The sequence below is a fragment of the Natator depressus genome, chromosome 4 (assembly GCF_965152275.1).
Source record: "Natator depressus isolate rNatDep1 chromosome 4, rNatDep2.hap1, whole genome shotgun sequence".
Lineage (NCBI taxonomy): Eukaryota > Metazoa > Chordata > Testudines > Cheloniidae > Natator > Natator depressus.
In genome coordinates this window covers 58,857,657-58,870,763 of record NC_134237.1, presented here as the reverse complement: position 1 = coordinate 58,870,763, position 13,107 = coordinate 58,857,657, and the positions used below count along the sequence as shown (strand labels likewise).

The following is a 13,107-nucleotide window of genomic DNA, read 5'->3' as shown; positions in this document are numbered from 1 at the left end:
CAGTGGGAGACACTCTCCTGCTGACATAGCTTCCGTCTCTCATTGAGGTGGAGTAATTACATTGACAGGAGAGCACTCTTCTGTCGATGTAATACATCTTCACCAGATGTGCTAGCTGCTGCTTCGATGCAGTGGTGCCGATTTAGCACAATAGGGAAGACGAGCCCTAGGTTTCAATCAGTTAAACCTATGCAATGCTATGGAATGCAGTGGGGTTGCACAGATGGGTGTCCTTGAAGGCGTCATATAAAAGCAATGGGGCTGTACAGGTGTTACTGAGGGGCTAATTGGCTTTCAGAATTTTTATTATGGGTAGTGGTGTGCAAATAGGAAAGTCTATTGTGACTTTCATATTTTAGGAGCTACTTCTAGAAATGGTAGCTAAAGAAATAAACATTTTAGTTGTAAATTGAGCAAATGTACTTTAATCCAAAATGCCACTAAACCTGCAGAGTAATATTCCCCCTTCCCCAAAACAAAACAAAAACCCCAATTACCTTGTATATGGCTCTGAGAATGTTTGGTTCCTTTAAAGATCAAAGGGTTTGGTTCACAACTGACAACTCATTCCTGGGTCATCTTGACAGGAAGTATAAAAAACAGTTTCTCTCTTATACCAGTTACCTCAGACATCTAACTCTTTTCCTTGTGTACTGTTGAGACAAGGTGGTTAGAATATCTTGTGTCACCATTTTTCTCTCACAATCTATCTGGCTCAAAAATATATAGTTGGTATAATTTTGTGTCTGGGGGACTAGGTCCTATTTTTAATAGGTTTCAGTTACCAGAATGCTTCACAGAAGCTTTAAAATGAATTTTGCTCAGTAAGTGAGTATAAGTCAAGTTCTTTGCATCATAGACTGTAAGGGAAATTTTCATCCATTTTCTTCAACTCACAAAAAATTTTCAGCCTAAAATCTGCTTGTTGCCACAAATGAACTGTGACATATTTAAAGTTCCTAATTGCAGCTGTACTTCTGTGTCTAAGGCCTGGTCTACACTACGAGTTTGTCGGATTTAGCAGCGTTAAATCCGAATTAACCCTGCACCCGTCCACACAACGAAGCCATTTTTTCGACATAAAGGGCTCTTAAAACCGATTTCTGTACTCCTCCCCAACGAGGGGATTAGCGCTGAAATCGACATCGCCGTTTCGAATTAGGGTTAGTGTGGACGCAGTTTGAAGGTATTGGCCTCCGGGAGCTATCCCACAGTGCACCATTGTGACCGCTCTGGACAGCACTCTGAACTCGGATGCACTGGCCAGGTGTACAGGAAAAGCCCCGGGAACTTTTGAATCTCATTTCCTGTTTGGCCAGGCGAGCTCATCAACACAGGTAACCATGCAGTTCCAGAATCGAAAAAGAGCTCCAGCATGGACCGAACGGGAGGTACTGGACCTGATCGCTGTATGGGGAGAGGAATCCGTGCTATTAGAACTACGTTCCAAAAGACGAAATGCCAAAACATTTCAAAAAATCTCAGAGGCCATGCAGAGGCTATATCGGGGACACATCAAAGTGCCGCGTGAAACTTAAGGAGCTCAGACAAGCGTACCAGAAAACCAAAGAATCAAACGGACGCTCAGGAACAGAGCCCCAGACATGCCGCTTCTATGCTGAGCTGCATGCAATTCTAGGGGGGGCCGCCACCACTACCCCACTCCTGTCCGTGGACTCCGATGATGGGGTACTCTCCGCCATGCCTGAGGATTTGTAGATGGGGAAGATGATGAGGAGGAGGACGAGCTTGGGGAGAGCACACAGCACACCGTTCTCCCCGACAGCCAGGATCTTTTTATCACCCTGACTGAAATACCCTCCCAACCCAGCTAAGACGGAGAAGGGACCTCTGGTGAGTGTACCTTTTAAAATATAATACATAATACAATATAAAATATAATATATAATATTATAAAAGCAAGCGTTTTTTAATGATTAAGTAGCCCTGAGGACTTGGGATGCATTTGTGGCCAGTACTGCTACTGGAAAAGTCTGTTAACGTGTCTGGAGATGGAGCGGAAATCCTCCAGTGACATCTCCATGAAGCTCTCCTGGAGGTACTCTAAAAGCCTTTGCAGAAGGTTTCTGGCGAGAGCAGCCTTATTCTGTCCTCCATGGTAGGACACTTTACCACGCCATGCTAGTAGCAAGTAATCTGGTATCATTGCATGACAAAGCCTGGCAGCATATGGTCCCGGTGTTTACTGGCATTCAAGCAACATCTGTTCTTTATCTCTCTGTGTTATCCTCAGGAGAGTGATATCATTCGTGGTCACCTGGTTGAAATAGGGGAATTTAATTAAGGGGACATTCAGAGGTGGCCATTCCTACTGGGCTGTTTGCCTGTGGCTGAAAATAAATCCTCCCTGCAGTTAGCCAGGGTGGGGAGGCATTGGCGCTGAGCTGTTCGCGTTTGGCTAGCAGGGATCTTCCCTGATACCAGCCAGGCGGTGTGAGGAGGGGAAAAGTGATCATCCTAGAGAATTGGATGCGGGGAGGGGATTAGTTTGGTTTCTGCTGCTGCACGTTAACAGGAAAACTGCAGCACTAAATGTCCAACTCAGTGGGCTTTGGTTGGTACGGAAAAGGAGGAGGCTGCTGTTATGAAGGTTGCAGAAGCCGAAAGACTATGGCTTACCATGGCCGCCTGCAAGCCAAATTCTGTTGCTCGGCCCTGCATGTGTGATCTTTAACACCAAAGCCGCAGGCACTCAATATAAGATGCAAAATGCGACCTTGTACCAAAATCACATGTGCTATGTAATGTGAGTATTGTTGTTTGCTGTGAAAGAGTATAGCCATTGTTCTGTCAAATGTATCTTTTTTAAATACTTCACTCCCTTTTTTTCCTCCAGCAGCTGCAAATGTTTCAAGCCTCCCTCCTCCATCCCAAAGGCTATCTCAGATAAGGCAGCGAAAAAAGCGCACACGCGATGAAATGTTCTCTGAGCTCATGCAGTCGTCCGGCGCTAACAGAGCTGTGTGGAGGGACACAATAGCAGAGTACAGGACAGTGGCCGATGAACGTGAGGAGAGGTGGCGGCAGGAAGATCAGAGGAGGCATGAGGCAACGCTGGGGCTACTGCGGGATCAAACGGACGTGCTCCGGCGTCTGGTGGAGGTGCATGAACGGCAGCAGGATCACAGACTGCCACTGCAGCCCCTGCTTAACCGTCCTCCCTCCTCCCCAAGTTCCATAGCCTCCTCACCCAGAAGCCTAAGAATGCGGGGGGGGGGGGAGGCTCCAAGCACCCAACCACTCCACCCCAGTGGACAGTCCAAGCAACAGAAGGCTGTCATTCAACAAGTTTTAAAGTGGCCTTTTCCTTCCCTCCTATCCTCCTCCCACACCCCACCCGGGCTACCTTGTGAGTTACCTCCCTATTTTTATAATCAATTAATAAAGAATACATGTTTTTTGAACGATAGTGACTTTATTTCCTTTGCAAGCAAACTGTGATCGAAGGCGGGAGGGCGGGTGGCTTACAGGGAATTTAGAGGCAACCAAGAGGGCGGGTTTTCATCAAGAAGAAACAAACAGAAGTGTCACACAGTACCCTGGCCACTCATGAAACTGGTTTTCAAAGCTTCTCTGAGGTCCAGCGCTTCCTGCTGTGCTCTTCTAACCGCCCTGGTGTCTGGCTGTGCGTATTCAGCAGCCATGTGGTTTGCATCAACCTCCCACCCTGCCATAAACATCTCCCCCTTACTCTCACAGAGATTGTGGAGCACACAGCAAGCAGTAATAAGAATGGGAATATTGGTTTCGCTGAGGTCTGAGCGAGTCAGTTAACTGCGCTAGTGACCCTTTAAAAGTCCAAATGCACACTCTACTACCATTCTGCACTTGCTCAGCCTTTAGCTGAACAGCTCCTTACTACTGTCCCGGGTGCCTGTGTATGGCTTCATGAGGCGTGGCATTAAGGGGTAGTCTGGGTCCCCAAGGATAACTATAGGCATATCAACATCCCCAACGGTTATTTTCTGGTCTGGGAAGTAAATCCCTTCCTGCAGCTATTTAAACAGACCAGAGTTCCTGAAGACGTGAGCGTCATGAACCTTTCCCGGCCATCTCACTGTGATGTTGGTGAAACGTCCCTTGTAATCCACCAGTGCTTGCAGCACCATTGAAAAGTACCCCTTGCGGTTTATGTACTGGCTGCCCTGGTGGTCCAGTCCCAAGATAGGGATATGCATTCTGTCTATAGCCCCACCACAGTTAGGGAATCTCATTGCAGCAAAGCCATCTAGTATGACCTGCACATTTCCCAGAGTCACTACCTTTGATAGCAGCAGCTCAATGATTGCGTTGGCTACTTGCATCACAGGAACCCCCACAGTAGATTTGCCTACTCCAAATTGATTTCCGACTGACCGGTAGCTGTCTGGCGTTGCAAGCTTCCACAGGGCTATTGACACTCGCTTGTGAACTGTGGGGGCTGCTCTCATCTTGGTATTTTTGCGCTTCAGGGCAGGGGAAAGCAAGTCACAAAGTTCCATGAAAGTGCCCTTACGCATGCGAAAGTTTCGGAGCCACTGGGAATCATCACAGATCCTCAGTACTATGCGGTCCCACCAGTCTGTGCTTGTTTCCCGGGCCCAGAATCGGCATTCCACGGCATGAGCCTGCCCCATTAACACCATGATCTCCAAATTGCAGGGGGAACGTGGTTTTAGAGAAAAGTGTGTTCATGTCCTCATCACTGTGCTTCCGTTGCCTCCTTGCCTGTTTTTTCAGGTGCTGGTTCTGCATAAACTGCACGATAATGCGCGAGGTGTTTACAAGGGTCATAACTGCTGCAGTGAGCTGAACGGGCTCCATGCTTGCTTTGCTATGGTGTCTGCTCCTGCTCGGGCAATCCAGGGAAAAGAGCGCGAAACGATTGTTTGCCGTTGCTCTGACGAAGGGAGGGGCGACCGACAACATGGCTTACAGGGAATTAAAATCAACAAAGGGGGTGGCTTTGCGAGAAACAGAATGGCCCCCTCAAGGATAGAACTCAGAACTGGGTTTAGCAGGCCGTTGATTTCATGGAGGGAGGGAGGAGAAAATGAATACAAAACAAATCTGGTCTATTTCTTGTTTGATCCACTTCATCTATCTTTATACATCTTGCTGGCAGCAGACTGTGCAGTACGACCACTAGCCATCATCATCTCCTGGGTGCTCGGCAGAAGACAGTGCAGTATGACTGCTGGCCTTCGTCTTTTCCTGGCTGCTGATTAAAAGACTAGGACTAGGACTGCCAGTAGGACTGAATCGCCATGAGACGAAACTTAAAAGGGAAATGATCTGGCTGAGACATTCCCCATGTTTGCCCAGGCGCCCCTGACCTCATTGAGATTGGTTAAAAGAGTACCCTGGACTACGTCGATACTACACTGTCTGCTGCCAAAAGGCAATAAGCTGCTGCTGTGTAGCAATGCAGTACCGCGTCTGCCAGCACCCAGGAGACATACGGTGACGTTTAGCTGAGCGGGCTCCACGCTTGCCGTGGTAAGGCGTCTGCACGGGTAACCCAGGAAAAAAGGCACGAAACTATTGTCTGCCGTTGCTTTCACGGAGGAAGGGAGGGAAGGGGGGCCTGACGATATGTACCCAGAACCACCCGCGACAATGTTTTAGCCCCATCAGGCATTGGGATTTCTACCCAGAATTCAAATGTGTGGCGGAGACTGCAGGAACTGTGGGATAGCTACCCACCGTGCAACGCTCCGGAAGTTGACGGTCGCCTCGGTACTGTGGATGCACTCTGCCGACTACATGCACTTAGAGCATTTGTGTGGGGGGGACACACAATCGACTGTATAAAAATGCTTTCTACAAAACCGACTTCTATAAATTTGATCTAATTTTGTAGTGTAGACAAGGCCTAATACTAGAGGGGGCTGTGTTGTGCAGAAGCTGTCACTTGTGGTGTGAGAGTCCACTGTAAAAACATTTTGTAAACCAGTTGCTATGCTTTCATAATGTTTTCTGTCTTGCAGCTTTTTACATAAAGCTGATCATTGTAATATCTATGATATCTGGTTAAAGATGGTAAACCTCATGTTTTAATTTTTAAATGTTACACATTCTTGGCTTTTCAGATGCTCTTTTTCAATTACACCCCACTCACTAGAGAGTGGGGAGCAGTACAGAGGCATTGTGGAAGATGAAGGAGCAGGGACCTTTTGGTTGCCAAGGTGCTCTCTAGTCATTCTTCCCTCTTCAATTTTAAATGGAAGTAATCCAAGTATAGGGTTTAATAATCTCATCCTATTGCGAACTTTTGGGCAGTGAAGAATGCGTTTAGTTTGCTTTTGAAGGATGCATATTTCCATGTTTAGAGTACAAATCTTTTCTCTTGTACGATATTCAGTACAGAGCATTACCACGGCTTCCTTCATATATACCAAAATGATGGTTGTGGTGTCAAATCTCTGTGTTCCATAGTTTACATAAAGTCTGTCAGCTGTATTTACACTGAAATTCTGGTATTTTATTACCTGCATATAATGTTTCCAAAGAGTTTAAAAAAAGCTATGAACTTGCCTGACAAGTGGTTGCGTATGCCCAAAAAGGAAGAAATTTTTATAGTAATTATTTTTTTGGAATTTGCAATACTTTAATTTTAAGTTTTCTAAAGAAGATGGCTTTGTGGGAAAAATGTGGGAGGCTTGCTTACAAGATGACTGGTGAGTTGTTAGGACAACTGTATGGTTTTGCCACCTTTCTGAACTGAGAGGGAAACCTGGTGTATTGCACATCTTTTCTGTACTTTATTATCCATTTCCAGTGTAGCCACTGCTGTAATATATCTTCAGACAGAACTTAAATTTCATAGTATGTAAAAATGTGTGTGAAGGGGGTTTAAGACTGAGAAAATATAGGAAGGCAGAACTTTTTAATGACCTAAATACTGACTCTCCACTTCTGTAACGCTAAGAAGTAATTAATTCTCCATGCTTCCTCAGTCATTCTTTTCCTCTTTTAAGACAGACAGCTTGTGTCTAATTGGAGCTGGTGGTTTTGAAATGTGGGCTGCTTCCACAAGGGAATGAAGCAAGACCACAAAACTTATTCTGCCTAAGATCACAAGCTGAACTCAAACTTGGTCTCAGAAGTAAGAACAGTGGATTCTTTATGGATTTTAAAGGCCAAAGACAAATATTATTAGTTTTAAATATATGGAAAAATAACAAGGTAGGTATTAAATTGTACTGGATGAAAACGAAGGAGGTAAAAGCAACACATTTTGAATGATACTCGGAGAGGAAAACAGTTGTGAAATTAATCAGTAGTTATAAATCATTGAGAAATGGCCTCTGTTCTCAGTTAATCGCTCAAGATGGTGTGAAGTTAAAAACAAAACAAGTAGTGAATAACTTCCATGAAATTCATAATGTAAATCTACAGCTATCATCCGACAATCAAGGCTAAGCAGTCTTAAGGATAAATCGTTGAAAAACTGGAGGCAAGAAACTTAAAGATGTACTGGTAATTATTAAAATGATGCCCTTTTTACTATAAATGAAGTAACAATTATGTAATTAATTTAATGGTTTCAGTCACCTAGGTAGGTGTTTAACTCATAGATTGGCACACTTATAGAAATCATTTACACTTAACATTTGTCATAGCTATATCTGAAATTAGCCTCTGATGCACTGACATGAGACTTCAGTTGTCTAAATTTCTTCACAGTAAACATTTTTGCCTGCTACAAATAACTTTAGATCATTAAAATAATAATTTTGGAGATTGTGTACAGGTGCACTCCACCTTTTACATGATGGAATGATTGTGAGCAGAGAGAGGCATTGGCAGTGTTCTATGTTTGTGGGCCTAGGCAAGCACAGACATCGCCTCCAAATTGTATTCGCTGATGAAAATGCTGCTCTGTGTACTTTGAGACCTCCCAGCTAATCAGAGAGGATGATGTGAGACTCAGCCAGGTAATTCCCTTACTGCTCTGCCAGAGAGAGGACTGGTGCAAATAGAGAGCCTCTTCAAGGAACAGAATGACAGCAGTGGGGAATCCGTAGTGGGAGTCATGCTGTCTGGTCTTCTGAGAAATTTCCATTTCAGAGACAGCAGGGAGAAGGAGCACTACTTGATATGAACCTGTCATGGCTTCCTTCCTTCTAGCCAGGAACAGGGAGGTAAACATGGTCCACTGGAAAAACAGATAGACATAGTGGCTGAAATCATTGCCCAGGGATGTTCAAGACGTAATTACTGCGAGGAGGCATCACTACCACAGATGCTGCAGCAGGAGGGGACTACCATCATGTATGCTGACAGGGAGAGCAAAAGGTCCTTTGGCATAGCCTGCAGGGCTTTGGACTTGTCTGCGTTGCCTCTTCACACCTTGAGGAGGAGTGTGCTGCTGCTGCAGCGGACAGGATAGTAGAGGGACACCTACAAGAACGGATGCTGGTACCCACTGAGTCAGATCCTCCTCATTGCATCAGTTGGCTATCACCTACCTCTCCTCCTCACCATCAAGTATGTACTCAGAGTGCCTTTTTAGCACAGCAGCGCCACAGTCTCCAACAGATACACGTGTCTTCACAGGGAAGGTGGAAAGGCTTTCATTCATCTGAATAAATAGACACTGGCTTCCTCAGGAGCTCACCCTGTATGTAATACAGGACACCAGCAGCAGTCTAGTGGAAGACCCTGAAGCTGGGGCTGGATAAGAAGAGGAAGATGACAACAGTGTTTTTTGTGCATTGGGGAGAGAGTTGGGAGGAGTTGTGTGAAGAAATACACCTTTTTACACCCCTTTAACTTTTTCTTCCAGATAACGTGAGAAGATCTTTTGCTTTTGCTGTCAACAGGATACTTAGCTTTAAACATAAGAACGGTCATACTGGTACAGACCAAATGTCCATCTAGCCCAGTATCCTGTCTTCTGACAGTGGCCAATGCCAAGTGCCCCAGAGGAATGAACAGAACAGGTAATCATCAGGTGATCCATTCCTTGTCTCCTATTCCCAGCTTCTGGCAAACAGGCTAGGGACACCATCTCTGCCCATCCTGGCTAATAGCCATTGATGGAGCTATCCTCCATGAATTTATCTAGTTCTTTTTTGAACCCTGGTATAATCTTGGCCTTCACAACATCCTCTGGCAAGGAGTTCCTACAGATGGAAATGCACAGAGGCTCTCAAAGCAGAAAGAGATTATTTATTGGTAATTGTTTTTCAGGAGAGATTTTTTGTGAATTCATACCATCAGTCCACCTTCCCACCTAACTCTGAATTCTCCCAAACCACAGAGTTCAGATGTTATAAAGAAGGAACTGAGATGTGTGTGTGATCTCCTTTGTAGTGTAGATTGATAAGATTGCCCTCCTGAGAGATTTCAATTGACATGGCTTTTCAAGGCAGTTCTGCAGATTTATATCAGTCTCCTTGTTCTCTGTTCTGCTACTCAGTGCCACAGCAGTGTCTGGCAGCCAGGAGAAGCAATTTCAGGTCAAGCCCTACTAAGCCCCTGATGCTGTGGGCTGCCACATGAAGTGAGTTTGGCATGTAGGAGCTGTGTCTGAAATGGACATGCTCATTGTGAATGAAATTTTCTGAGAATTAAGCCAGCATACTCTAAGAACATACTCTCTACAGCACATGTATGAATGGTGATTTTTATTTTTCCCCCAGAGGCTTATAAATCTGCCGAGTTTGGGTGGACTTTTACAGGGATGGCCAAAGGCACCTCTTTAGCTCCAGGTGATCCCTTTACCAAACTTCAAGCCCCTGCTCCAGAGCATGGAGGCACTAGAGTTTCTCAATAGAACACTTGTATGATTTTATCATTGTACAAATGGCTTTGTTGTTGTTTTTGCTTCCCCCTTTCTCTGAACTTGCAGACCTGTTTTTTTATGCTAAAACTTAAAAGTTCAGCATAAGACAAACACCCATCATGGCAAATTTCAGCCCAAATGGTCGAAGTTTGTCCAACTTGTAAGCAAATGAAAATAGGGTTTTATAATGGGAAATATTGGACATTTTATAGATGTTGATGCCACCACCATATATTGAGCCGTGAAACCAAGGCTGAAATTGTTCATCTGCACTGAGCAACCTGCCATGCTTAATTAAACAGATGCCTACTTCTCGTTTGCTATGATCAATTTGTTGTAGGGTTAATTGTTAGTGTTTGAATTTTTTGTTCAGGTTTGTACTCAAGTAGTTGATTTGCTTGATTCTTTTTGACTTCTTTTTTCATGCCCGTCTCTGTCCTGAAACTCATTAGACTTGGGAGTTAACCAAGTTGTCAGTATTCAAGGTTGAATGCCACCAAGAATACTGTGGAGAAATGCTAGCATTCATCTGTGAGTAATTTCACCCACAAACACAAATTCAACTACTATCTCTAAGCTGATGACTTACAGAACTCTCGTCTCCAGATCTGTCTCTTTCTGTCCAAACGAAAGTCATCTCCTCATAGATGTCTAGGCATCAGCTCAAGTTAAATATGATTAAAACAGAGCTCTTAATCTTCTGTTTTCACCCCCCTTCAGAAAAAAAAAAAATCCCCGCTACCTCCTTTCTCAGTCACTGTGGACAACACCACCATCTTTCCTATCACTCATGCCATTAACCTGAGTGTCATCTTCAACTCAGACCTCTCTAGATTCTCACATCCAGGCTGTCTCTAAGGCTTTGTCTACACTGGAACTTCGTCAGCAAAACTTTTGTCGTTCAGGGGAGTTAAAAACACCCTCCCCCCAAACGACAAAAGTTTTACCGATGAAAAGAGCTGGTGTGAACAATGCTTTGTCGACAAAACTGCTGCCACTCATTGGGAGTAGAAGTTTTTTGTCGTCGGGAGAGCTCTTTCCTGCCAACAAACAGCAGCTACACTGCGTGCCTTTTAGCGGCACGGCTGTAGCGGCACAGCTGTATCACTAAAAGATGCATAGTGTAGACAAAGCATTCGTCTTGCTGATTCTTTCTGCTTAATGTCTCTAAAAATGGCCTTTCATATTCATCCAGACACCTAAAACTTGATTACTGCAAGATTCTTGTTTTGCTACATTTGATAAATGCAATCTTACCCTACTCCTATCCATTTAGAATGCTACTGCAAAGATCATTTTCCGAGCACATCATTTTGACCATGTCACTCTTCTCTTTGCATCCCTCCACTGGCTACCTCTTCTCTATCACATCAAATATAAACTACTTACCTTTTGTTTTCAAGCCCATTCACAACCTGTCCCCACCCAACCTGTCATCTCTCATTTGCAATTGAGATGTTGACTCCTGCCTCCCATAGTCACATGATGACAGAGAGATGATAGTGGATGACAGCCTCCCTCGTCCACTTGTTAAATTTTCACGTGAGCACCTTTGTGCTTTGCCCATGCTATCCTTCGCTCTTGGGAGGAACTACCCATGAAGATTTGTAAAACTACCTCATTATCTTCCTTCAAATCCTTCGTTAAAACTCTCCTTTTCCATCACGTTTACATAAAACTTAACAACTGATAAGCTGCTGGTATGCTGAAACAACAGCCTATCCTGCTGCCCAGTGTGGTCACTGTTTCCTTGTATACTACCGTCTGTCTGTCTGTCTGTCTGCACCTGTTTTATACTTAGATTGTAAGCCCTTAAGGGCAGGAACCATCTTTTTGTTCTGTATTTTGTACAGTGCCCAACACAGTGTATTCCTCCTTCATGACTAGGCCTCCTAGGAGCTATAGGAATACAAATAATAATCATTGATGTTGCTCTTTTTGATATACAAAAGCATTTCTAAGGAGTCATCAGCTTGCAGCTTCTGGAGGCAATGATATCCTATCTTTCTTGTGGTAGTTCTTATAGTTGTGATAAGCTGTGTTTGCCCGCACCCTAATGTTACAATTATTCTTAAGCATCTCTGGTATTCTTCATATAATGATAAAACTTTCTTAATGTATGATTTTACTATCTTCATTTTGAGCCTTGTCCTAAGAACAAGGAAGACGGTTTGTTTAAATGCAAATTAATTAAGGATTGTATAGTTAATGTAGGATTATTTGCTGTTTATATGGGTTTTAAAAAATACTCTTATTATTATACAGGCATAATATTAGACTGCCAGAAAGACTGTGAGAAGATTATCTAAAGAAATCTGGTGAGTAACTGTTAGCTTTCTTTGTCCTCTCCTTGTTCATAAAACAGTATGGGGGTTCCCAATACCTGTTTTTTTGGTTAGATGAAAAATATTTTGATGAAGGAGCTCATTTAAAATGTTTTCTACAATCTTACATTTTTGTTCTGTGTCTGTACTTACATGAAGAACTCACTAAGTAAGAAGACCATCATTTCACTGCACAAAGTCCTTGTTTTAGCAGTAGTAGTTACTCTTGTCACGGTATGTGCTCTAGGATTTATGCTGATATAGCGGTTAGTTGCAAAGACTTACATAGAATGTAGTTCCATCTCAGAGGCAAGAACTAATGTGATGGGGATTTTATTAGTAGATATCTGGTTGAATATTAGTACTCTGAAGCTAGTAAATAGATTAGTTTGTGCACAGCTGGGTGTCCCACAACTCTTGAACATAGAAGTTGACCTTGTCACTCCCTATTTGAGAATAACTCCTTTTGGTTTTGAGTGATTTATGTAAGAAGTGCAGAAGACAACTACGTATTTTTCATGGGTGTCCATACATCACGTGTACTTGTGGTTTTTCTGTTAGTTGTGGAAGTTTTGTTACAGTTTGGGAAAGGAATAATTTAGTTACCCTTCTGACCAAAATCTAGATGGCATTATATGTGCTGTGACATCATATGTGAGCCCTGTACAGCACCTAGGCAGACGGAATGTCACTAAAATCTACTCATTCAAAACCTCCTATGGTAAACTAGGGAGAAAAATCTTCCCTAAAATTATAATCTGTGAAGGATTCTCACTGAGTTTATGCTGCTTAGCGCAAGACAGGTGAAACGCCACAAGTGCTGAAATTTTTGGTCTTTTCTAAAAGTGGTATTTGTGGGCTGGGTCATGAGTACCACACATTTTGCCCCTTACTGAGGCTCATGAGACAACCAGAACTCTATTGCCCTCCCTCTGATTAGTTCCTTCCTTATGGCCTATGAAAAAACTCTTGTAGGACCTGTGCCTCTTC

General features: G+C 43.7%; 1 protein-coding gene across 5 annotated transcripts in view; it reads left to right on the top strand.

Annotated features, from left to right (window-relative positions):
- Positions 1–13,107, top strand: part of FBXW7 (F-box and WD repeat domain containing 7) — a 279,362-nt gene that overhangs the window by 38,546 nt on the left and 227,709 nt on the right. For 4 of the 5 annotated variants that reach the window (XM_074950991.1, XM_074950995.1, XM_074950993.1 and 1 more), the window contains exon 2: positions 12,059–12,111. The exons of the other annotated variant lie outside the window; for it this stretch is intronic. The gene's annotated coding sequence lies outside the window, so the exon portion shown is untranslated. The remainder of the gene's footprint in view (positions 1–12,058; positions 12,112–13,107) is intronic. 5 annotated transcript variants of the gene reach the window in all.